Source organism: Stenella coeruleoalba (genome assembly GCF_951394435.1).
Source record: "Stenella coeruleoalba genome assembly, chromosome: 9".
In the NCBI taxonomy this organism is placed as follows: domain Eukaryota; kingdom Metazoa; phylum Chordata; class Mammalia; order Artiodactyla; family Delphinidae; genus Stenella; species Stenella coeruleoalba.
In genome coordinates this window covers 65134399-65157709 of record NC_137155.1, presented here as the reverse complement: position 1 = coordinate 65157709, position 23311 = coordinate 65134399, and the positions used below count along the sequence as shown (strand labels likewise).

Genomic DNA, 23311 nt, shown 5'->3' with positions numbered 1-23311 from the left:
TGATGGTTGTGTTGTGGCTATGAGGGAGAATGTCATTGTTGTAGGAAATGCTCACTGAAGTATCACTGAGTGATGGGGCTTCTGTTTGGCAAGTTACTTTCAAGTGTTTCAGAAAGAGAGAAAGGTTTTTATACATGACTTACAATATTTTTTGGTGAATTTGAGATTGCTTGAAAATTAAAAAAAATTTTTTTTAAAGAAAAAAGTTAAGAAACCAACTTGGACTTTTTCTCATGGACAAGTTGCCTTGATGAGATTCGATCTGCATTATACGCTGAGGGAAATGTGCAGAAGAGGGGCCTTGGTGTTCCTTGAGAAGATTTAGGGGTGGAGACGTGGTGAAGCCCAGGGTCATAGCCAAGAGCAAGCCTGCATCTCAGCAGCTCTCAGCAAGTGAAAACAGACTCTGAAGACAAAGACTGTCAGCTGTGGGAGAGCAGAGCGACCTCCCAGGGGCAAGTGCAATTAGCAGGTTTCTGGGGACTGGGGAGCAAGATGCCAATTTGATGATTTAGTGTGAGAAAACATACTCAGGGCCATTGGCACTCTTTGACTAGCGGATTTCCTCCCTGTTGCAGACTTCAAGGGGGAAGCCAGGTGGCAATCAGGAGACTGCTTGGTAAATAAGGAATCACAGTGAGAGGAGCTGACCAGTGTGATCAGAGCATCCAGAGGCAACCGGCCAGGGCAGCCTGATTTCTGCATTCTGCACGTGAGCCTCACACTTGGCAATGCTCTGTGGAGGCGTGAGTCTGGGGTGGCGCTTGCCCTCCCTTGGGCAGAGCTGGGGTGGCCTCCCGAGCTTCAGCTTTTGTCTGCTTTCATGGTTAGCCACCTCTCCGCGTGTGTTCTTTCTCTGGATACGGTAATAGCCTCAGCCAGGCTGTGGACCCCTGAATGTCTTTGCTTGTGTGTGATTCTGTGTTGCCTCCTTCTGGGTTGATTTCCTACGTTCACTCTCAGGGACATATACTCTCTTCATTCAGGTTCCTTAGAGATCCTTCTTGCTGCTACTGGCCACATGAGAACTGCGTTAGAGAGAGACTGCACTCTAGAGTAGCAACTTCCCTCTTCCTGTTTTTATTTATTTTTTTAAGTCTGCAGCCATGTAAAAGGAAGGAAAGACTTTTTTTTTTTTTTTTTTTTTTTTTTGTAAAGAGGCTTACCTGCTTGGAATATCATATTATCCTCTGACTTCCCTGGGTTGCAGGCTTTCTTTTAAAGATTTAGCCCAAATGGATATTTATTCCCTGTTGAGGCCAGCGTGCCCTCCCCTGCTATGAACCAAAGGAATTCGGTTCCTTGGGGCAAAGTCCACGCAGGGCTGTTGGATGTGGGTGGAGATTACAGTTCACTTTCTACAACTGAGTAGTGCTGTCTCAGGGGTGAGACCCCACCCCTGCCAACCCTGCCCCTTCAATCCCCCCTCCGCTGGAGGGTTTGCTGTTCTTTTTCCCATAGGTAGCCATATCTCCTCCAGGTACTTGAAGGCCCCGGGCTACTTAGCCCTGGAACCTGTGGTCCCAAATGGCTCCTTATGTAAAAGCCGTTCGTTTCCTGGTGAGTGTTAACGCCAGTTGCCTCAACCTTGAGGCTGCTGAGTGCTAGAATCTGTTTTTGAAGAGGTGCTGGAAACCCGAAACCTGGCATGCAGGTTAAGTCTGCCTGCGGCCCAGAAGCAATGGTTCTGTATGGCTCATTGGTTAGAGACCAGCCGAGAGGGTCTGGGTCCTTCTGTGAGTGATGAAGACCATGGGAGCCCTCAGACATGAACCCTGTATTCTTCAAAGGAAGGTTAGAAGGTTGTTTTGATTTTTACAAAGGAAACACACGTACATATATGGACTGGCCCACACTGGTCTAACTTCAGAGTCCTCAATTTAGTGTAATTTTATATTTTGTTTACCCCTTTGCCCATACCATGATAAAGCCTTTCATACAGATGCCTTTATAAATAACTACTCCTTTTCCAGAACATGCGTGATTTGCATTTCTACACTGTGGACGTTGAACCGCGTGTTCAGTTGGGGTGTCTAGCAACCCCACGTAGTTGCTACACGCTCACTGGGTCAGCTGTTGAGTCCTGGCTTGGCCATCTGTGCTCTGTGGCAGATGTCGGACCATCCTCTCATCTAAAAGTGCTGCTTCATGAAGAGCTCGTGGCCCTTAGCACCTGGCGGACAGAAACACTAGCTTAGAGGGTGGAGTGGTGAGCACCTGCAAGGCTCAAGGAACAGAGACTTGGTTTCCATTTGTAAACAAAACAAAACCAAAAGCCCCATGTGAATTTTGGCCCTAGTCTTTGCCATCTGTTAGATTTTTTTACTGGGTCAGGCGCTGTGATGAGTACCCACCTCTGCGGACCAGTGAAAAGGATTAGAAGTAGAATCACCTGAAAGATGGCATTCAGAGCAGGTAGGGCCTGTGGTCTGCTTAGGGACGTATAACTTTCACTTGCGTTCTGTCTCTAGTCCTCCTTGCATCTGGGAGTAGGGGCTGGGGTGGCGGGGAAAGGCAGGCAATAACAAGAAATGTGTCCCTTGGGGTCTCCTTCTAAGCTGTGCCTCTGTCAGTCAGATTTCCTATTTGATGGAAATAGTTCTGCCCTCTCCAGCTCTGCCAGGCATCCCCCTTGGAGAGAGGGGTGGGAACTGGATGTGAAACTGATGTGAAACTGATCCCATTCCTCCAAGTGGCCAAGTGGCTGGAGGCTGACAGCTGTGTAAGGAAACGCTCCCTGTCATGGGCTTTGGGTCCCTGCTCAGTCAAAAGGCAGACTTTTTACTCCCAGTGACAGCTGCAAAGTACAGATTTCTGGTGGGGCGCTAGCTCTGAATTCCAAATACCATTTGAGTTTCAAAAGCATCTACGTTTCCATGTCTGTGGTGCTCTTTTACAAGTTGGCACTGTGATAGCCGATGCACGGCCATCCGCTTTTACTAAGAATTCTAGCCAAATGATTGGCGGAATGAGAGCACAGGTGATAGATACTTAAGGCTTTGCTCCTTGGGGGATGAAAGTGGTGCGGAATGTGCTCTGAATTTCAAGAGATGAGAAAGGTGGGTGGTATGGGGAAGGAAGGCGATGAGATTTTGGAAGCTGGGTGACGCCTGTGAGGCTGTGGAAAACATGTATTTCTGTTTGCAATGATTAATTTTTGTTTCAGAGAGCAGCTCTCCCTACTGAGGGTTGCATGTGCCAGAGAGTTAATAAAGGATCCTGGGGACACCCGTGCTTCATGCTTTATGCATGCCCGTAGGTGGAGGTGGAAGCATTTGGATCTAGTACAACTTGACAGTCTATTTCCTATGGTTGAGGGATGGCTGGATTCGCTACTGTAAGAGCAGGTTCTGGAGACTAGCCCTTCGCGCAAGCTGTCATTCTTGCCTGTTAATGCAGGATGGACGGTGTTATCTTTTAACTTTGATAATTTCTGACTCAGAGATTCTTGCATAGCCGAGATGTTTTAACAATGGATTAAAGTATACAGATTTCAAGTAACAACTTCTTTGCTTCTGTTTGAGGCAATACACTTGACTGTCCACATTCATGTCAACGCAGTGGTGGAAAATAAATCTCAGTGTTTTAAAATAGACTTTAAAAAGCATTACCAAGACTACTCAGTGCCTTTAAAAAAAATCCTCCTCCTGAACTTTGAAAGTCTTTCTCTCCAAACATGAAGGAAAGGTCTTACATGGCTGTTTTGCTTAATGTGGGCTGGTTTTATTTTGGACTCTTTGAAACCCAGCATGAAGGCTAAAATTCTGCTATGTAGAGAAGTAAAAATGAAAGAAATGGTGAGGTTTTGGTTGTGCTAAATTAAAGTGACAAGGTATAGATAACAGGGCACGGCTGTGTCCACAAATTAGCCCTCTCTAATTTGCTTCTGTGGAAAGTACTGCTTTGGTGTTGCATTGTAATTTCTTTCTTGAATTAAAAGTTTTAAAAAGAGAAAGTCTACTTTGCTCAAAAGAGGAAATCTGAAAAACTCAAGCCTTTCAGTATTTAAATGGCCTATGGTTCCCTGTGTGCCGGGAACTATTTGAGCAAATCCTGCTTCAAAAATATGTAAATTACATGGTTTTATTTTTAGAAGCCATAGTATGTGTTGGATTGTTTTGTGTGCTACTTAAAGTTATCCTTTTCCAAAGTTTTTGTTGTAATTCAGAATGTATTTTGCATTGAGCAGGTGGCAGCTGTATTTTGTGTGGTCTCTTGTGTAAATACGGTACCACGTCACGTACAGAATAGATTTCTGATGGCTGGAGGGTGGGGCCGGAGTTGGGGGGAGAAGTCCAAGGCTCCCTTCTCCAACTTCTGTTTAGTTCTACGCAATAACTCGATACTGGTGGGGAGCCAGGATGACATTTGGTTTCCCCAGTCACAACATGTCTTGCCCCAAATTATGATATTCTTTTCCCCAAAGTCAACTTCCCAGAAGGCTGAAATGTCATTTTGCAAAATGTGGTGGCACATGAACTATTTTATTATATTACAGAAGATCAGCTGCACAGATTGCAGAACAAAAGTCAGGATTGTTTATCACAACACTTTAAAAAATTTGCAATTTATGATCATTTGTCTTTTGTTTTCAGTTTCTGTGGGTATTTGCTCAAGGAGAGACCCATGACTCCACATCAGACCGTCCATTCCTGGGTGCTGACACTTTCACCCTCCTTTGAGGCTTTAATTTGTCATGACTCATTCCACACAAACATCTAAGATGTTTCCTAAAGTGTGTTCCACAGATCATTAACAGATGTTTTGTTGAAAGGGTTCCACAGTCAAATTTGAGAGACACTGGGAAAAACAAAGTTAAAAGACTGCTTTACTGAAGGACTGTTCCAGGGCCTTTAACAGACAAACGTGCATGTGAATTGTCAGGACAGTAAGTTCATCTTCTTGCTGTGTCCTCACCTGTGGTCTCTTTTGAAAGGGCACCAATCTCATTCATGAGGGATTCACCTTCAGGAGCTAATCACCTCCCCAAACCCTACCTTCAATACCATCACACTGGGATTAGGTTTCAACAGAGGGAATTTGGAGATGCAGACATTCAGTCTGTAACATGATGGTTCAGTGAGAGGCTGTGTGTGAAGGCATTGAGTTCAGGGCCTGGGAGACCAGCGTTAGACTATTGGGAGACATATCAGGAAACCTGCCATTCTCTTCTGCAACCCCTTCCTCCTCAGTGAGGCTCCCTAGAGAGGAATAATCTGCCCTGCTACCTTATGCCTGTTATCCAAACCTTGATTCCTCTTTCCTTATTCCTCTCTTCCTCCCCAACAGTCTGCTCATAACAAGCCCAACATTCAATAGGCTTCCAAAGAAAAGGAAACCTGCATTCTTTGTTTTTTAAATTGTTTTTCTTTTTTAAATTAATCTATTTTTTTGGCTGCGTTGGGTCTTCATTGCTGCATGCAGGCTTTCTCTAGTTGCGGTGAGCAGGGGCTGCTCTTCGTTGCACTGTGTGGGCTTCTCATTGTGGTGGCTTTTCTTGTTCCGGAGCCTGGGCTCTAGGCACGTGGGCTTTCAGTAGTTGTGGCACGTGGGCTCAGTAGTTGTGGCTCACGGGCTCTAGAGTGCAGGATCAGTAGTTGTGGCGCAAGGACTTAATTGCTCCACTGCATGTGAGATCTTCCCAGACCAGGGATCGAACCCATGTCCCCTGTGTTGGCTGGCAGGCGGATTCTTAACCACTGCGCCACCAGGGAAGTCCCAGATAACTCAATTCTGTACGCAATACTGGGTTGGCTCCCAGACCAGGGAAGCAAATTCTTTGTTTTTGTACAATAAAGGAAATAATTGGGCCAATTAGTGAAATTTGAATAGGAAATCATATACTACTGTTGTATCAGTTTTAATTTCATGACTTTGATAATTGTGCTTTGTTTATGTAAGTGAACTTTTTTTTTTTTTTTTTTTTTTTTTTTTTTGCTGCGCTGCACAACTTGCAGGATCTTAGTTTCCTGACCAAGGATTGAACACGTAATCTTGGCAGTAAAAGCTCGGAGTCCTAACCACTGGACCACCAGGGAATTCCCTGTAAGTGAATGTTCTTGATCTTCAGAAATACATGTTGAAGTATTTAGGGGAAAAGGGCATCACGTCTACAACTTATTCATATACAGTTATAGGGGAGGAAAAACTATTCTTTTTCCATTATGTTCTAGTTTCTCCACTTGGGGCCCTGCAGATTAGACTGAAAAAGACAGAATAATGAGAGAAAAACAAGTAAGTTTATTGACATAAGCAGCAACTCAGTGATGAGTGACTCAAAGGGATGGCTAGGACTTGGGTTTGTATAGCATCTTAATAAAGAACAATACATTTTAGAAAAGTGATAGGACAAAGGAAAGGGGCTTTAGGTTTCCAAGGGTGGCAAACTGTGGGAAGGTATATGTACGTGGAAACTAATGGAAGGTAAGGGTCAATTTAATAAGGTTCGTTTGTGCAGGTCTACCTGGTGCCACCTCAACTCGGGTGTTAAGGTTGTTATTCTGTTTTTGAGCAGATTAGCAGAGGGCAGAAAGCTCATCCTGTGTCTGCTTTTTAAGAAATTGCCTTCAGTCAAAACAATCCTTGTGACAGAGTGGCGCACTTTGGGGTGGTGTACTCTGAGCTACCTCACAATTCAGAAAAAAGTAATAATACAAAAAAGAGATAAAACGTTAGTATTTGGGGAATCTGGGTGAAGGATATACTTCATATTCATCTTGGAACTTTTTTTAATTGAAATATACTTGATGTACAATTTTATATGTTACAGGTGTACAATACAGTGATTCACAATTTTTTAAGATTATACTCCATTTATAGTTATTACAAAATATTGGCTATATTCCCCAGGTTGCACAATACATCCTTGTAGCCAAACTTATACCCAGTAGTTTGTACCTTCTACTCCCCAACCCTTATATGGCTCCCCCCACCCCCACTGGTAACCACTAGTCTGTTCTCTATATCTGTGAGTCTACTTCTTTTTTGTTATATTCACTAGTTTGTTGTATATTTTAGATTCCATATATAAGTGATATCATGTAGTGTTTGTCTTTGTCTGACTTATTTCACTTAGTGTAATGCCCTCCAAGTCCATCCAGGTTGTTGCAAATGGCAAAATTTCATTTTTTTATAGCTGAGTAATATATGTATATATATGTTTTATATATGTATATATATATATATACACACATATATATAAAATACATTTTCTTGATCCATTCATCTGTTGATGGACACTTAGGTTGCTTCCATATCTTGGTTACTGTAAATAATGCTGCTGCTTTGAAAGTTGGGGTACATGCATCTTTTCAAATTAGTGTTTTTATTTATTTTTTGAATATATACCAAGGAGTGGAATTGCTGGGTCATATGGTAGTTGCAGTTTTAGTTTTTGAGAAACCTCCATACTGTTCTCCACAGTGGCTGCAGCAGTTTACATTCCCACCAACAGTGTGTGAGGGTTCCCTTTTCTCCACACCCTCACCAACGCTTGTTATTTGTGTTTTTTTCTTTCTTTTTTTTTTTTTGCTAATAGGCAATCTGACAGGTGTGAAGTGATATCTCATTGTGGTTTTGAGTTACATTTCCCTGATGATTAGCAATGTTGAGCATCTTTTCATGTGCCTGTTGGCCATCTGCCTGCCGTCTCTGGAAAAGTGTCTAATCAAGTCTTCTGCCCATGTTTAATTGGGTTGTTTATTTTTTTGATCATTTTGGAACTTTTATGTAAGTCTGAAATTATTTCAAATTGTGAACTCTAAATTGAGTTTAGGAGAGAACATTTAATTTTCTTCCAAACTTCAAAACCATTTCTAAGCTAGTAGTCTCTAAATAGTAGGAAGAAGGCTCTTCTTTTTTTTTTTTTTTTTTTGCGGTACGCGGGCCTCTCACTGTTGTGGCCTCTCCCGTTCTCCCGTTGCGGAGCACAGGCTCGGGACGCGCAGGCTCAGCGGCCATGGCTCACGGGCCCAGCCGCTCCGTGGCATGTGGGATCTTCCCAGACCGGGGTATGAACCCTTGTCCCCTGCCTTGGCAGGCGGACTCTCAACCACTGCGCCACCAGGGAAGCCCGGCTCTTCTTTTTTAAGTATAAGGCAAGTGATTTTGAGATTGCCTTAAATTCATATCAATTAGCTAAAAATATTTCAGACATTATACCTTCTATCCATAGAGTAGTGTGAGTCTTGACATGCTAACAGAGCCACTTAGCATAAAGTGGACCAGTAGGAAGTATTTTTCTAATGCTGAATTTGTAAATAGTCTTAAATAGTCTTTTAAATTCTTAAATAGAAAACTAGTCTGTAATTGAAGATATTTTTACTCATACTGTTCATAAACTTACAGGCTGATCTCAACCCTTGTCATTGAATGTGTTTTAAAAGAGTAAATAAAAATGTACTAAGAAGTGAGAAACCGTAGAGGGGATTTCCTGAAAAGTGAGCGTGATCATGTACTGGAAGCTTGTTGAAGAGTCTTTCCTCCCCTGTGGACTAGGAAGAGGCACAGATACTTGATTTCTCATGGTCTACATGTCAATATACCTGGACATTAGTCTGTGGATGATTCAAGTTTTGACTCTTAAAAATATTTATAGCCCCACAAATTTACAGTTTTTATTAATCTTAGGACCTACATCCCATTGTGAAATCACCCATTGTTATTACAAGTAACTTGGGACTCCCTTGTGAATTGTCACTTATTAGTAGCTAGTTCCTGCAGTTTAACTCTGCAGTAGTGTAGAGTCATAGATTGCTAACTACTGTTTTACAGATTTGTATCCATTCTGTGAAGAAGAGTTTTGCCTCTCTCTGTACTTTCCAGTGGAACTTTGATAAACTGACAATCTAGGAGTCTTAATAATTATAACTAATCTAGCTAGAGTAATGGTACCCTGCTTTAGAAAGAGCAGTTCTTTTCTTGGTGATACTGATCTAATGAATGGATGTAAGCTGTGAAGTTGGACATTTTTTCTGGGGTCCGTCCTCACTCTAACGTATCTGTATAACCTTATACAAGCTACAGTCCATCCTCATTATTGGGGGCTTCCATAGTTGTGAATTTGCCTACTTGAGAGTAGTAACCTCAAATCAGTGCTTTTGTAGTCATTCACAGACATGAACAGAGCAGTGAACATTTGGAGTTACCCAGTGAACAAGTCCCCAGTTGAAGTCAAATAAGGCACTCTGCCTTCTTTTTTCAGCTCTTGTACTGTAAACAGATGTCCTTTTTTCATAGTCTATTTAATGCCATGTTTTCCACATTTTTATGCTTTTTGTTTGTAATTTCACTGTTTAAAATTAGCCCAAAGCACCGTGATAGAGAGTTCTCTGTGTTCCCAAGTGCAGGAAGCCTATGCTATGCCTTAAAGAGAAAATATGTATGCTAATTATCTTTGTACATGCATGAGTGACTGTGTTGTTGCCATGAGTTCAATGTTAATGAATCAACAATATATACTAAATGAGGTGTCTTTAAACAGAAACACACATGAAACCAAGTTATTTATTGATTGGCTGAAGGAAGTATTGTGGCCAGTCACTAGCTCGAGGAAGCGTAATTCTGCATTTCCCCTTGGAGCAGTGGTTCAGCATTTGCTAATTTAGTGTTCATGAAGACTCTATAGAGCATTACTACCATGAATAAGGAGAACTGACTCCTATTTGATCTCTCCAAATCTCAGCTTCCTTATAGGTAGAGTGACTATATTACTCATCATAAAGCCCAGAACGAAGGTGAGAATTTATCAATCGTTATCCTAGTTCAACAGGTGCAAACAAAGACTGTGTTGAGCAGACTGGGTCATATAGTCATCCTATCACAGGTAATGTGGAGATTAAAATATCTAATTGCAGTAGCATTCAGCAAATATTTCTTGATCCTCTCCTATGGGGCTGGGTGTTGTATTGGGAGATAGCTATCAGTGGTAAACAAAACCACCATGTCCCCTGCCTGCATAGAGTTTACTGTCTGTTGGAAGAAGGGACATGAATGAATAAGCACACAAATAAGTATATTGTCACACGTTTTGACTGATTCTATGAAAGAAAATTACAACCAGTTCTATAGGTTTTAATTGTAGAGAATATCTAATTTTGAAGTTGGGTGTGTTAACTGAAAAAAAATGCACAACCTAAAATTGAGAATTATGTTTTACTCGGTGGACTTTCTGAGGACTCAAGCCCAAGAGGCAGCCTCTCAGATAGCGCTGAGGGGCTGGTCTGAAGAGGAAAGAGAGGAGCCAGGATATATAAGAGTTTTTGCAACAAAAACCAGGGAGTCAGAACATCAAAAGATTACTGTTAATTAAAGAAAACCAGACATCTCAAGTTAATGAATTCAGCACTCTTCTGTGTATGGGAAGATGGAAGAGTCTGGGCTCACTGAAATCATTCCTTTGATATGCACCTTAGATATCTGGAGCCAGCATCCTGTTCTTTCCTGTCCTGAGCCCTCTCAGGGTGCACTGTTGGGGTCCGCTGTAGTGGCTGATGACTTGATGGCCGCAACATTCTTTTCTTTTCTTTTTTTTTTTTTGCGGTACGCGGGCCTCTCACTGTTGTGGCCTCTCCTGTTGCGGAGCACAGGCTCCAGACGCACAGGCTCAGCGGCCATGGCTCACGGGCCCAGCCGCTCCGCGGCATGTGGGATCTTCCCGGACCGGGGCACGAACCCGTGTCCCCTGCATCGGCAGGCGGACTCTCAACCCCGCGCCACCAGGGAAGCCCCCCAGTGTAGACGTCTAATGTCGCAGTTCTTATATGTACACATCTGAGCTCAGCTGCTGCCCGGGTACCCTCAGCCAGCATGACTGGATTGTGGACAAACTCTCCAGATCCTGTTTTTGAACTTGGGTTTTACTTCTGACTTTTCCTTCTGTCTTTGGGACCTGCTGGGCGGAAAACTTTTCCGCTACACACTTAGGTTGGTCTGGGGTTTGCCCATTAACTGACAATAGCCAGATTAAAAGGAGAAAAGAGAAACCTTATTTACCTGTGCTTGGCAGTAGTACTCAGTAAGGAGTAATTTGTCAAATATTCAGAGGTAAAGATCTATACACCAAATTAATAAAAAAGGGTAGGGGGCTTAGAGCTTCAGTGGGAAAGTATGGAAATTTCTGTTGGACTCCTTGATGTTAATGGAAGCAGAATTCATACTTTCTGGTGGTAAGGGTCACTCTTCCCTCTGAAGGGGAGGTCAGGGTCAACTGTATTATGAGGAGGCTCTGCTCTGAGTTTAGATAATTTTTTTTCTGTAGCTGTTGATTGTTTTGATGTTTTCAGTTTAAAGTAATTTTAATACCACTTTGGTGGGCTATTAACTAATCCCTTCAAACTCTAGGTTTCCTTTTGCTCAGGACAGTCCCTACCCATCTGAGAGTCTAATAAGTTGAATGTCAAAAGGAAGGGTTCTGGGTCCCTTTTTTACTGGCAACTCCTCTATCCTTATGCAAATGTACCCATCTTCTCCCCTTTGAATTGCTCTGCCTACCGAGGATTGTTGGAGGGGTAACCCTTTCAGGTCACAGAAGGTCATGGCCCTCCCTTTCCTGGGGAGGTACTAGTGTTTCATCCCTCATTTGCATAACTGTGTGAGGCCACAGAGGTGACTCATCCCTGAACTAAGATCCGTTTCTAGTGACCTAAGTTTGCTGACCCAAAGACAGACACATGGCCTGGCAGCTTCCCTTTCCTGAAACTTTAAGACCTGCCACATCCTATGGATATGGAGATTTTTAGCTAGTGGATAATTAAGGGATGCTGTGAATTAAAGGCTCAAGGATTTCTTGCAACTTTTTTATCTTGGATAAACAAAAATGTTTAAAAAAACAGTGGTTATAAGGCCAGGTCTCTGTTCAAAGGTGTAATCCTAAACCTTGCTGAGCTGATTCAGCCTTTCCCTCTTGGGCTGCATGAACTGGTCCTTTCTGATTAGGAAAAATTTGATATCTGGTTACTGGTTCATAAGAACAGAAAGATTTTCCTTCTTTTTCAGTTACCAAGTTTTTAGAAGGGAAATGGTAACCTGTTAAGGTGTGATTATGTGTGCTTTTGAGTACTGCTTTGCTTCCAAGGAGAGAAACTGTTAGAGGCATCAGGGAGATAGGAACAAAGAACCAAAAATTACTATGTAAAGCTTCCAGATTTTTTTTAAACAATTAAGTAATGTTCTTTTTACCTGGCAAGTGATAATGATGCCCTGGATATATAGTATATTGGGCTTTTGCAAGACTTTCAAAAATTTATTATTAAGTTTTTGGGCAACGTGGAGAAATGGGAGCTAGATGCCTATACAGTTAGGTACAAATGGTTGTATAACAACAGCAAAGCTTCAGCAGCCACCTCCTCCTTCCTTCCTGGACTGCTTGGGTGTTCAAGGCACTGGCCTTCAGCCAGGACTCTCTGGTATACTGGTCCCTCATGGCCAGAGTCCATTCTGATTGGTCACCGTGCACCCTGTGTCTGTGTTAAATATTTTAAATGTGATCTTAGGGTATAAACTACAGCTCTTGGGAAAAGCAGGCTGAAGCTGGGCCAGGGCCATATGAGCTCTTTGGGAACGTCATACGTGGTACCCATACCCCAGCTATAATTGAAACGAAAAATAAATCATAGTGTCAGGAAATCCAACACAGTGCATATTTTCCCATGATGTAGACTTCAGCTTTCTGTTTAGAACTATTAAGTAACAAATTACGTTTTATTTTCTCATTGATTGGATGCTCCTGCTTTGTTAGTGCCTTAAACATGAACCTTTGCTGAGCTCGGAGTGGGCCTCCTAAGGCAGCAGGGAAAGGAGAGAACTGGGGATTATGCATTGATTCTACTTACATTTTGAGCTTCTATTGGTAGTTGCCTCGGCTTAAAGTGAGTAAAAATTGTTTGCATAGCCATTAAGCATTTATGATACTGTGTAAAGTTGTTTTTTTAAAAAAAGCATTGCTTAAATTAAAATAGCACCATGAGCAAATAAGCCTTAGACTTCTTGTAATAAAATAAATGAAGCAAAATACTCAACAGAGGCATTTGCCACAAAATGTATATTTATTAAACGACCACTTTGCATATTGGCTTAGTTACATGATTTGCTTTTGGCTTTAGGGTAAATAAGCGTGCTTTTGCCAGAACAGACCTCCCCTAGCGCCATCTTCTGTTTTACACCTGACTCTCCTGCTGTCATATGAAATGCTGACTTGCAAAGCGGATGATGGGGCGGGATTTGAGGTGATGATATTTGGGGTGATCTTTTCCTAGAGATGTTACAGCGTGCTGTGACTATTTCTCAGCCCTGAGAGTCTGGGTGGAAGACTAGCAGATCTTTACAAACCTCAGGATGGGCTTCTAGCTTCATTTGCCATCATAAAAGCCTGTCTGACTGGGGAGATGTCTCATGATAATCTCAAGCTCCCTTCTGCTCTATGCCAGGTGGAAAAGAAAGATAATTATGAAAAAAAGAGTGATGGAGAGAAGCGCCAACTGCCAGATCCCTTAATGAGTGAAGGATTTATCTAGAAACACAGCTGAAAACACCCATTAAATGTGTAAACTAGACTGAAGGGATTGACAGAAAGTAGAGGGACAATTATTTATTGAATTACTGCATTTTTATAAGTTTGAAATGCACTTGCATATGTTCCAGTTAGCCCTGGGGAGGAGAGAAAAGTATATTAGTACAATTCAAAGTTATAAAAAATGTTAATTATTAAGCTGCTATAACTTTAAAAATGAGATCTGTAGGTTAGGGTTGGATGGATAGAAAGAGAAATCTATAGAAAATTCTGTTTTGGAACTACCAGGCTTTATGACCTTAGGAAATAAAGATAATAAACATTTACTGAACATTTATTGTGTGCCAGGTTCTCATGGGAGCACTTGGCATCATTTAATCATCATAGTAACCTTATGAGGTAGCAGTATTATTCCCGTTTTACAGACGAGTTACTGAGGCCTGGAGAGCTTAAGGGAAGGTATTTGGCCAGAGTCACCTGGCTAGTTAGTGACACAACCTAGGCCCTCTGACCTCAGAAGTTATGGTCTTAAACATATGAAGATATGTTTCTTGCCTCTGTCATTTAACTTCTCTGGGTAGTTTTCTTATTTTTAAAATTAGGGATCAGGACTAGATTATTTGTGATTAATCAGAGATTTTTGAAACTAGAAGCTCATTGTTTTTTTGTTTTTTTTTTTAACTGAAACTGAGAAGAGCCAATGTTCATCCTATACTCAATACAAAAGGTCAAGAGAATGACTAAAGGGCAATTACTAGCAAGTATTTGTAGCGACTTAAGTCATTTCAGGATTTTACTTTTGACAGTTACTTTTTATTAGTTTTAGTAACAGGGACATGGAAAAAAGGTATTTCTGAGCCTACATCTCAACTGCTTTCTCATTTCTCTCTGTATGAACCCCACCCCCAGCCCATCATCCCCCGGACTAGCTAAATAATCACATGACAAGCCATCAACTCATCAAGGGAGTGATGCAGGAGGTGCATGAGAGGAGGAAATTTCAGGCAAGGAATAAGGAACATGCCCCTGATTAAGAGAATCAGGAAGAAACAGCAGTCATTCTGTCCTGTTCAAATCTGAAGGTTTTTAAAGTCTACAGCAGTAGAAAATATGCTCCTTACTTCTTTACGAAAGAAACTATTTATTCTTTACCAGATTATAGATTCTTCTATGTTATGCATAGTTTCTTAACACATAGCTAAGTTAAATATATACAGGAAAGTTTAAAGGTACTTCCAATGTTTATTAATTAGTAAAGGACTGCATCATTCTTTTGTTATTATGCTAAACTTTGGCCTTTCATATAAGTGAAGTTGCTAGGTAAATAAATACCAAAATTTAACATTTTTTTTTTTATTCATACAGAAAGTCACAAAAAATATAATCATCCTCATCGGTTCACACAGTCCCATGTAATTAATTTTTTTTCATCTTGATCTTTTGTTAGCACTTTTATGAATTCATCAGTTTTCCATCAGAGTTCTGAAAATGCTTATTCATTCAGTTCAGCAGTATAGTCAGTTACAAGAAACCTGTACTTGTCAGAGTCTTTTCCATGAATTCCTTGAAGATGAAACCCTTTTATAGGAACATTTTTGCAAAAGCATCAGAGTACACCCAGAACTGTCTGTAAATGACAAAAGACTTAAAAATGACCACGGTTAAAGTCTTGATGAAAGTTCATAATAATACAATTGACAAGGAAATTTAGTTATTTCTGAAATATACATTTTAAAGTAATAACTAGAATTATGACTTATAACATTATACCAGAACATATAAGATTTTTAGGAATCTCATGTAATGTCTGAAACATTTATATTAACATATTTCCATACAAATAACCCAAAGAAAGTTTAGTATTAGTTTTTTTTTTAATTTTTAAATTTAATTTAATTTATTTTTTTATACAGCAGGTTCTTATTAGTCATCAATTTTATACACATCAGTGTATACATGTCAATCCCAATCACCCAATTCAGCACACCACCATCGCTACCCCCCGCAGTTTTCCCCCCTTGGTGTCCATACGTTTGTTCTTTACATCTATGTCTCAACTTCTGCCCTGCAAACCAGTTCACCTGTACCATTTTTCTGGGTTCCACATACATGTGTTAATATACGATATTTGTTTTTCTCTTTCTGACTTACTTGACTCTGTATGACAGTCTCTGGATCCATCCACGTCTCATAAAATGACTCAATTTCGTTCCTTTTCATGGCTGAGTAATACTCCATTGTATATATATACCACATCTTCTTTATCCATTCGTCTATCGATGGGCATTTAGGTTGCTTCCATGACCTGGCTATTGTAAATAGTGCTGCAATGAACATTGGGGTGCATGTGTCTTTTTGAATTATGGTTTTGTCTGGGTATATGCTGAGTAGTTGGATTGCTGGAACATATGGTAACTCTATTTTTAGTTTTTTAAGGACCCTTCATACTTTTCTCCATAGTGGCTGTATCAATTTACATTCCCGCCAACAGTGCAAGAGGGTTCCCTTTTCTCAACACCCTCTCCAGCATTTGTTGTTTGTAGATTTTCTGATGATGCCCATTCTAACTGGTGTGACGTGATACATCATTGTAGTTTTGATTTCAGTTTCTCTAATAATTAGTGATGTTGAGCAGTGCTTCATGTGCTTCTTGGCCATCTGTATCTCTTCTTGGGACAAATGTCTATTTAGGTCATCTGCCCCTTTTTGGATTGGGTTGTTTCTTTTTTTTTAATATTGAGCTGCATGAGCTGTTTATATATTTTGGAGATTAATCCTTTGTCCGTTGATTTGTTTGCAAATATTTTCTCCCATTCTGAGGGCTGTCTTTTCGTCTTGTTTATGGTTTCCTCTTCTGCACAAAAGCTTTGAAGTTTCATTAGGTCCCATTTGTTTATTTTTGTTTTTATTTCCATTACTCTAGGAGATGGATCAGAAAAGATCTTGCTGTGATTTATGTCAAAGAGTGTTCTTCCTATGTTTTCCTCTAGGAGCTTTATAGTGTCCGGTCTTACATTTAGGTCTCGAATTCATTTTGAGTTTATTTTTGTGTATGGTGTTAAGGAGTGTTCTAATTTCATTCTTTTACATGTAGCTGTCCAGTTTTACCAGCACCACTTATTGAAGAGACTGTCTTTTCTCCATTGTATATCCTTGCCTCCTTTGTCATAGATTAGTTGACCATAGGTGTGTGGGTTTATCTCTGAGCTTTCTATCCTGTTCCATTGATCTATATTTCTGTTTTTGTGTCAGTACCATATTGTCTTGATTACTGTAGCTTTGTAGTATAGTCTGAAGTCAGGGAGTCTGATTCCTCCAGCTCCGTTTTTTTCCCTCAAGACTCCTTTGGCTATTCAGGGTCGTTTTTGTCTCCATAGAAATTTTAAGACTTTTTATTCTAGTTCCATAAAAAATGCCATTGGTAAATTGATAGGGATTGCATTGAATCTGTAGATTGCTTTGGGTAGTAGAGTCATTTTCACAATGTTGATTCTTCCAGTCCAAGAATATGGTATATCTCTCCATCTGCTTGGTATTATCTTTAATTTCTTTCATCAGTGTGTTATAGTTTTCTGCATACAGGTCTTTTGTCTCCCTAGGTAGGTTTATTCCTAGGTATTTTATTCTTTTTGTTGCAATGGTAAATGGGAGTGTTTTCTTAATTTCTCTATCATATATTTCATCATTAGTGTATAGCAATACAAGAGATATCTGTGCATTAATTTTGTATCCTGCAAGTTTACCAAATTCATTGATTAGCTCTAGTAGTTTTCTGGTTGCATTTTTAGGATTCTCTATGTATAGTATCCTGTCATCTGCAAACAGTGACAATTTTACTTTTTCTTTTCCAATTTGTATTCCTTTGATTTCTTTTTCTTCTCTGATTGCCATGGCTAGGACTTCCAAAACTATGTTGAATAATAGTGGTGAGAGTGGACATCCTTGTCTCGTTCCTGATCTTAGAGGAAATGCTTTCAGTTTTTCACCATTGAGAATGCTGTTTGCTCTGAGTTTGTCGTATATGACCTTTATTATGTTGAGGTAGGTTCCCTGTATGCCCACTTTCTGGAGAGTTTTTATCATAAACGGGTGTTGAATTTTGTCAAAAGCTTTTTCTGCATCTGCTGAGATGATCGTATGGTTTTTATTCTTCCATTTGTTAATACGGTGTATCACATGGATTGATTTGCGTGTATTGAAGAATCATTGCATCCCTGGGATAAATCCCACTTGATCATGGTGTTTGATCCTTTTAATGTGTTGTTGGATTCTGTTTGCTAGTATTTTGTTGAGGATTTTTACATCTATATTCATCAGTGATATTGGTCTGTAATTTTCTCTTTTTGTAGTATCTTTATCTGGTTTTGGTATCAGGGTGATGGTGGCCTCATAGAATGAGTTTGGCAGTGTTCCTTCCTCTGAAATTTTTTGGAAGAGTTTGAGAAGGATGGGTGTTAGCTCTTCTCTAAATGTTTGATAGAATTCACCTGTGAAGCCATCTGGTCCTGGACTTTTGTTTGTTGGAAGAGTTTTAATCACAGTTTCAATTTCAGTGCTTGTGATTGGTCTGTTCATTTTTTCTGTTTCTTCCTGGTTCAGTGTTGGAAGGTTAAACCTTTCTAAGAATTTGTCCATTTCTTCATGGTTGTCCATTTTATTGGCATAGAGTTGCTTGTAGTAGTCTCTTAGGATGCTTTGTATTTCTGCGGTGTCTGTTGTAACTTCTCCTTTTTCATTTCTAATTTTATTGATTTGAGTCCTCTCCCTCTTTTTCTTGATGAGTCTGGCTAATGGTTTATCAATTTTGTCTATCTTCTCAAAGAACCAGCTTTTACTTTTATTGATCTTTGCTATTGTTTTCTTTGTTTCTATTTCATTTATTTCTGCTCTGATCTTTATGATTTCTTTCCTTCTGCTAACTTTGGGTTTTGTTTGTTCTTCTTTCTCTAGTTCCTTTAGGTGTAAGGTTAAATTGTTTATTTGAGATTTTTCTTCTTTCTTGAGTTATGCTTGTATAGCTGTAAACAACCCTCTTAGAACTGCTTTTGCTGCGTCCATTAGGTTTTGGGTCGTCATGTTTTCATTGTCATTTGTCTCTAGGTATTTTTTGATTTCATCTTTGATTTCTTCAGTGATCTCTTGGTTATTTAGTAATGTATTGTTTAGCCTCCATGTGTTTGTGTTTTTTACGTTTTTTTCCCTGTAATTCATTTCTAATCTCAGAGCATTGTGATCAGAAAAGATGCTTGATATGATTTCAATTTTCTTAAATGTACTGAGGCTTGATTTGTGACCCAAGATGTGATCTGTCCTGGAGAATGTTCTGTGCGCACTTGAGAAGAAAGTGTAATCTGCTGCTTTTGGATGGAATGTCCTATAAATATCAATTAAATCTATCTGGTCCATTTTGTCATTTAAAGCTTCTGTTTCCTTATTTATTTTCATTTTGGATGATCTGTCCATTGGTGTAAGTGAGGTGTTAAGAGTCCCCCACTATTATTGTGTTACTGTCGATTTCCTCTTTTAGAGCTGTTAGCAGTTGCCTTATGTATTGAGGTGCTCCTATGTTGGGTGCATATGTAGTTATAATTGTTAAATCTTCTTCTTGGGTTGATCCCTTGATCATTATGTGGTGTCCTTCCTTGTCTCTTGTAACATTCTTTATTTTAAAGTCTATTTTATCTGATATGAGTATAGCTACTCCAGTTTTCTTTTGATTTCCATTTGCATGGAATATCTTTTTCCATCCTCTCACTTTCAGTCTGTATGTGTCTCTAGGTCTGAGATGGGTCTCTTGTAGACAGCATATACATGGGTCTTGTTTTTGTATCCATTCAGCAAGCCTGTGTCTTTTATTTGGAGCATTTAATCCATTCACGTTTAAGGTAATTATTGATATGTGTGTTCCTATGACCATTTTCTTAATTGTTTTGGGTTTGTTTTTGTAGGTCCTTTTCTTCTCTTGTGTTTCCCACTTAGAGAAGTTCCTTTAGCATTTGTTGTAGAGCTGGTTTGGTGGTGCTGAATTCTCTTAGCTTTTGCTTGTCTGTAAGGCTTTTGATTTCTCCATCGAATCTGAATGAGATCCTTGCTGGGTAGAGTAATGCTGTTTGTAGGTTCTTCCATTTCATCATTTTAAGAATATCATGCCACTCCCTTCTGGTTTGTAGAGTTTCTCCTAAGAAATCAGCTCTTAACCTATGGGAGTTCCCTTGTATGTTATTTGTCATTTTTCTCTTGCTGCTTTCAATAATTTTTCTTTGTCTTTCATTTTTGCCAATTTGATTACTATGTGTCTCAGCGTGTTTCTCCTTGGGTTTATCCTGTATGGGACTCACTGTGCTTCCTGGACTTGGGTGGTTATTTCCTTTCCCATGTTAAGGAAGTTTTCGATTCGACTAATATCTCTTCAAATATTTCCTCTGGTCCTTTCTCTCTCTCTTCTTCTGGAACCCCTATAATGCAAACGTTTTTGTGTTTAATGTTGTCCCAGAGGTCTCTTAGACTGTCTTAATTTCTTTTCATTCTTTTTTCTTAGTTTGTTCCACAGCAGTGAATTCCACCATTCGGTCTTCCAGGTCACTTATCCGTTCTTCTGCCTCAGTTATTCTGTTATTGATTCCTTCTAGTGTAGTTTTCATTTCAGTTATTGTATTGTTCATCTCTGTTTGTTTGTTCTTTAATTCTTCTAGGTCTTTGTTAAACATTTCTTGCATCTTCTTGATCTTTGCTTCCATTGTTTTTCCGAGGTCCTGGATCATCTTCACTATCATTATTCTGAATTGTTTTTCTGGAAGGTTGCCTATCTCCAGTTCATTTAGTTGTTTTTCTGTAGTTTTATCTTCTCCATCTTGTACATAGCCCTCTGCCTTTTCATCTTGTCCATCTTTCTGTGAATGTGGTTTTTCTTCCACAGACTGCAGGATTATAGTTCTTCTTGCTTCTGCTGTCTGCCCTCTGGCGGATGAGGCTATCTAAGAGGCTTGTGTAAGTTTCATGATGGGAGGGACTGGTGGTGGGTAGAGCTGACTGTTGCTGTGGTGAGCAGAGCTCAGTAAAACTTTAATCCACTTGACTGTTGATGGGTGCGGCTGGGTTCCCTCCCTGTTGGTTGTTTGGCCTGAGGCAACTCAATACTGGACCCTACCTGGGCTTTTTGGTGGGTCTAATGACAGACTCTGGGAGGGCTCACGCCAAGGAGTACTTCCCAGAACTCCTGCTGCCAGTGTTCTTGTCCCTACTGTAAGCCACAGCCACCCACCCGCCTCTACAGTAGACCCTCCAGCACTAGCAGGTAGGTCTGGTTCAGTCTCCCCTGGGGTCACTGCTCCTTCCCCTGGGTCCCGATGTTCACACTACTTTGTGTGTGCCCTCCGAGAGTGGAGTCTGTTTCCCCCAGTCCTATCGAAGTCCTGCAATCAATTCCCACTAGCCTTCAAAGTCTGATTCTCTCGGAATTCCTCCTCCTGTTGTCGGACCCCCAGGTTGGGAAGCCTGACATGGGGCTCAGAACCTTCACTCCAGTGGGTGGACTTCTGTGGTATAAGTGTTCTCCAGTCTGTGAGTCACCCACTCAGCAGTTATGGGATTTGATTTTACTGTGATTGCACCCCTCCTACTGTCTCATTGTGGCTTCTCCTTTGTCTTTGGATGTGGGGTATCTTTTTTCGTGAGTTCCAGTCTCTTCCTGTCAATGATTGTCCAGCAGCTAGTTGTGATTCTGGTGTTCTCGCAAGAGGGAGTGAGAGCACGTCCTTCTACTCTGCCATCTTGGTTCCTCTAGATCTAACATTTTTATTTTAATAAATTATGATGGAATTCTATAATTTTATTAAGTGCACTATATAGACAAATGATGATATATGAAAGATATATATTGTTTAATGAAGAATAATAAAATTAATACCCAGGTACCTACCACCCAGCCTAAGAAATAGAACATCACCAGTGCCTTTGAAGCCCTGATCCCATTTCATTCCCTCAACCTTGTAACCTTTGTCTTGAATATTTTATTAATGATTTTTTGTTTAATTTTTAGAGTTACACAAATATAAACTATATTTTGCAACTTTATAAAAAATTGAATTATTCTTTATGATCTTTTCTGTGACTTGCTCAACATTAAAATTATGTTTTTGCTATTCACTCATGTTGATGTATGTATTGGTAGCTGTAGTTCATTTTCACTCTTTACAGTATATTCTTCTTTATGGATATGCTGCAGTTTATTTTTCTTGGGTTAGACATTTATTTGAGTTGTTTCCAGTTTCTTGCTGTTAGGGTGATGCTGTGAATATTTTCGTACACTTCTCCTAGATGATCAAGAGTTTCTCCAGGATGTATACCCAGGAGGAGGAGCCATGTTTTAGTGTGTACAACCTATGGCTTTACTAGGCAATGATAGTGTATTCCTAAAGTAGTTGTGCTAATTTAAATTCTTCCCATGGCTATATGAAACTTCCTGTGTCTTCATCTATTTGTCAGTACTTGAGATTGTCAGGTTGTATAAATTTTCTAGTCTCATGCATATAAAATGGTGTTATATTGAGGTTTCTTTGCATTTCTTCAATTACTTATGAAGTTGACCATCTTTTCATAGGTTTATTGACCTTCATATTTTCTCTTGGATGAAATGCCTGGGTATACCTTTTGGCTTGCATATTCTTTTCATATTGATTCATTGGAATTCTTTATATATTATATGTATTAAGTCTTTGTTCATTATGTTACATATATCTTCTCAATATGTGACATATTTTTATATTATATTTTTCTTATGGTACCTTTTGATAAATAGTTTTTAATTATATTGTAGGTGAATTGATCATTTTCTTTATGTTTTGGACTATTTATATCTTGTGTAAGGTATCCTTCTTATCCTGTGATAATTAAGATGTTCTTGTATATATTTTTAAAGATTTTCTTTCTGTTCATTTTAATACTTAATCTCAGGAATGGTTCCATTTAATGTAGATTGTGAGGCAGGGGTTGAATTTAATTTTTTCCTTCATTGTTCCAGAGCCATTTATTAAATAGTTCATTTTTCCCCACACTGGTCTGCAGTGTCAGCCTTAGCATATAGCAAGCTTCTGTCTGTCTGTAGACCTTTCTCCAGCCTTTATGTGTGTTATATGTCCTTGTTGATGTCTTTACAATGTTGATTCCTCTTATTCATAAACTTTAGATATCTCTCCATTTATTTTGGTGTTTAATATTTTTCAGTAAATTTTATTATCTTATACAGAAAGATCTTGTAAAAATCTCTTTTGTTATTATTGTATATTTAAAAGACTGCTATTTCTAATGCTTTCTTGCTGGTGTATAGAAATGCAAATCACTTCTGTATTTTGATCTTATATGCAGAAACCTTGACAAATGTCTTATTAATACTAATAAGGTTTCTAGTAGACAATCATATCATCCAAATAATGACAAATCTGCTTTCTCTCCCTTCCAATCCTTATAATGCTTGTTTGTTTTTCTTGTCTTATTGTGTAGGCTGAGACCTGCCATACAATATTTAATAGAGGTTGTGCTACTTGACTTCCTTGCCTTGGTTTTGATTTTAAAGGGAAAGCTTGATGGTTTATAATTAAGAATGATTATTGTTTTTTGTAGATATCCTTTAGGAAGAAAATTCTGCTCTACTCCTAATTTGTCTACTTTGCTAAAAGGCTTTAAAAAATTATGATTTACTAATGTGTTGGCGATTCTGATGCCCTGTTTAGTTATGGCAGAGAGGAGTTAAGTTTATTATTCGTGATTGATGAAGATGCCTGCAGTGGTTGTTAGTGGAGAGGGGAA

At 39.6% G+C, this 23311-nt stretch overlaps 1 protein-coding gene across 10 annotated transcripts in view; it reads left to right on the top strand.

Moving 5' to 3' along the window:
* Window positions 1-23311, top strand: part of ELMO1 (engulfment and cell motility 1) — a 777407-nt gene that overhangs the window by 277495 nt on the left and 476601 nt on the right. For 7 of the 10 annotated variants that reach the window (XM_079930925.1, XM_079930920.1, XM_079930924.1 and 4 more), the window contains one exon: window positions 5958-6045. The exons of the other annotated variants lie outside the window; for them this stretch is intronic. The gene's annotated coding sequence lies outside the window, so the exon portion shown is untranslated. The remainder of the gene's footprint in view (window positions 1-5957; window positions 6046-23311) is intronic. 10 annotated transcript variants of the gene reach the window in all.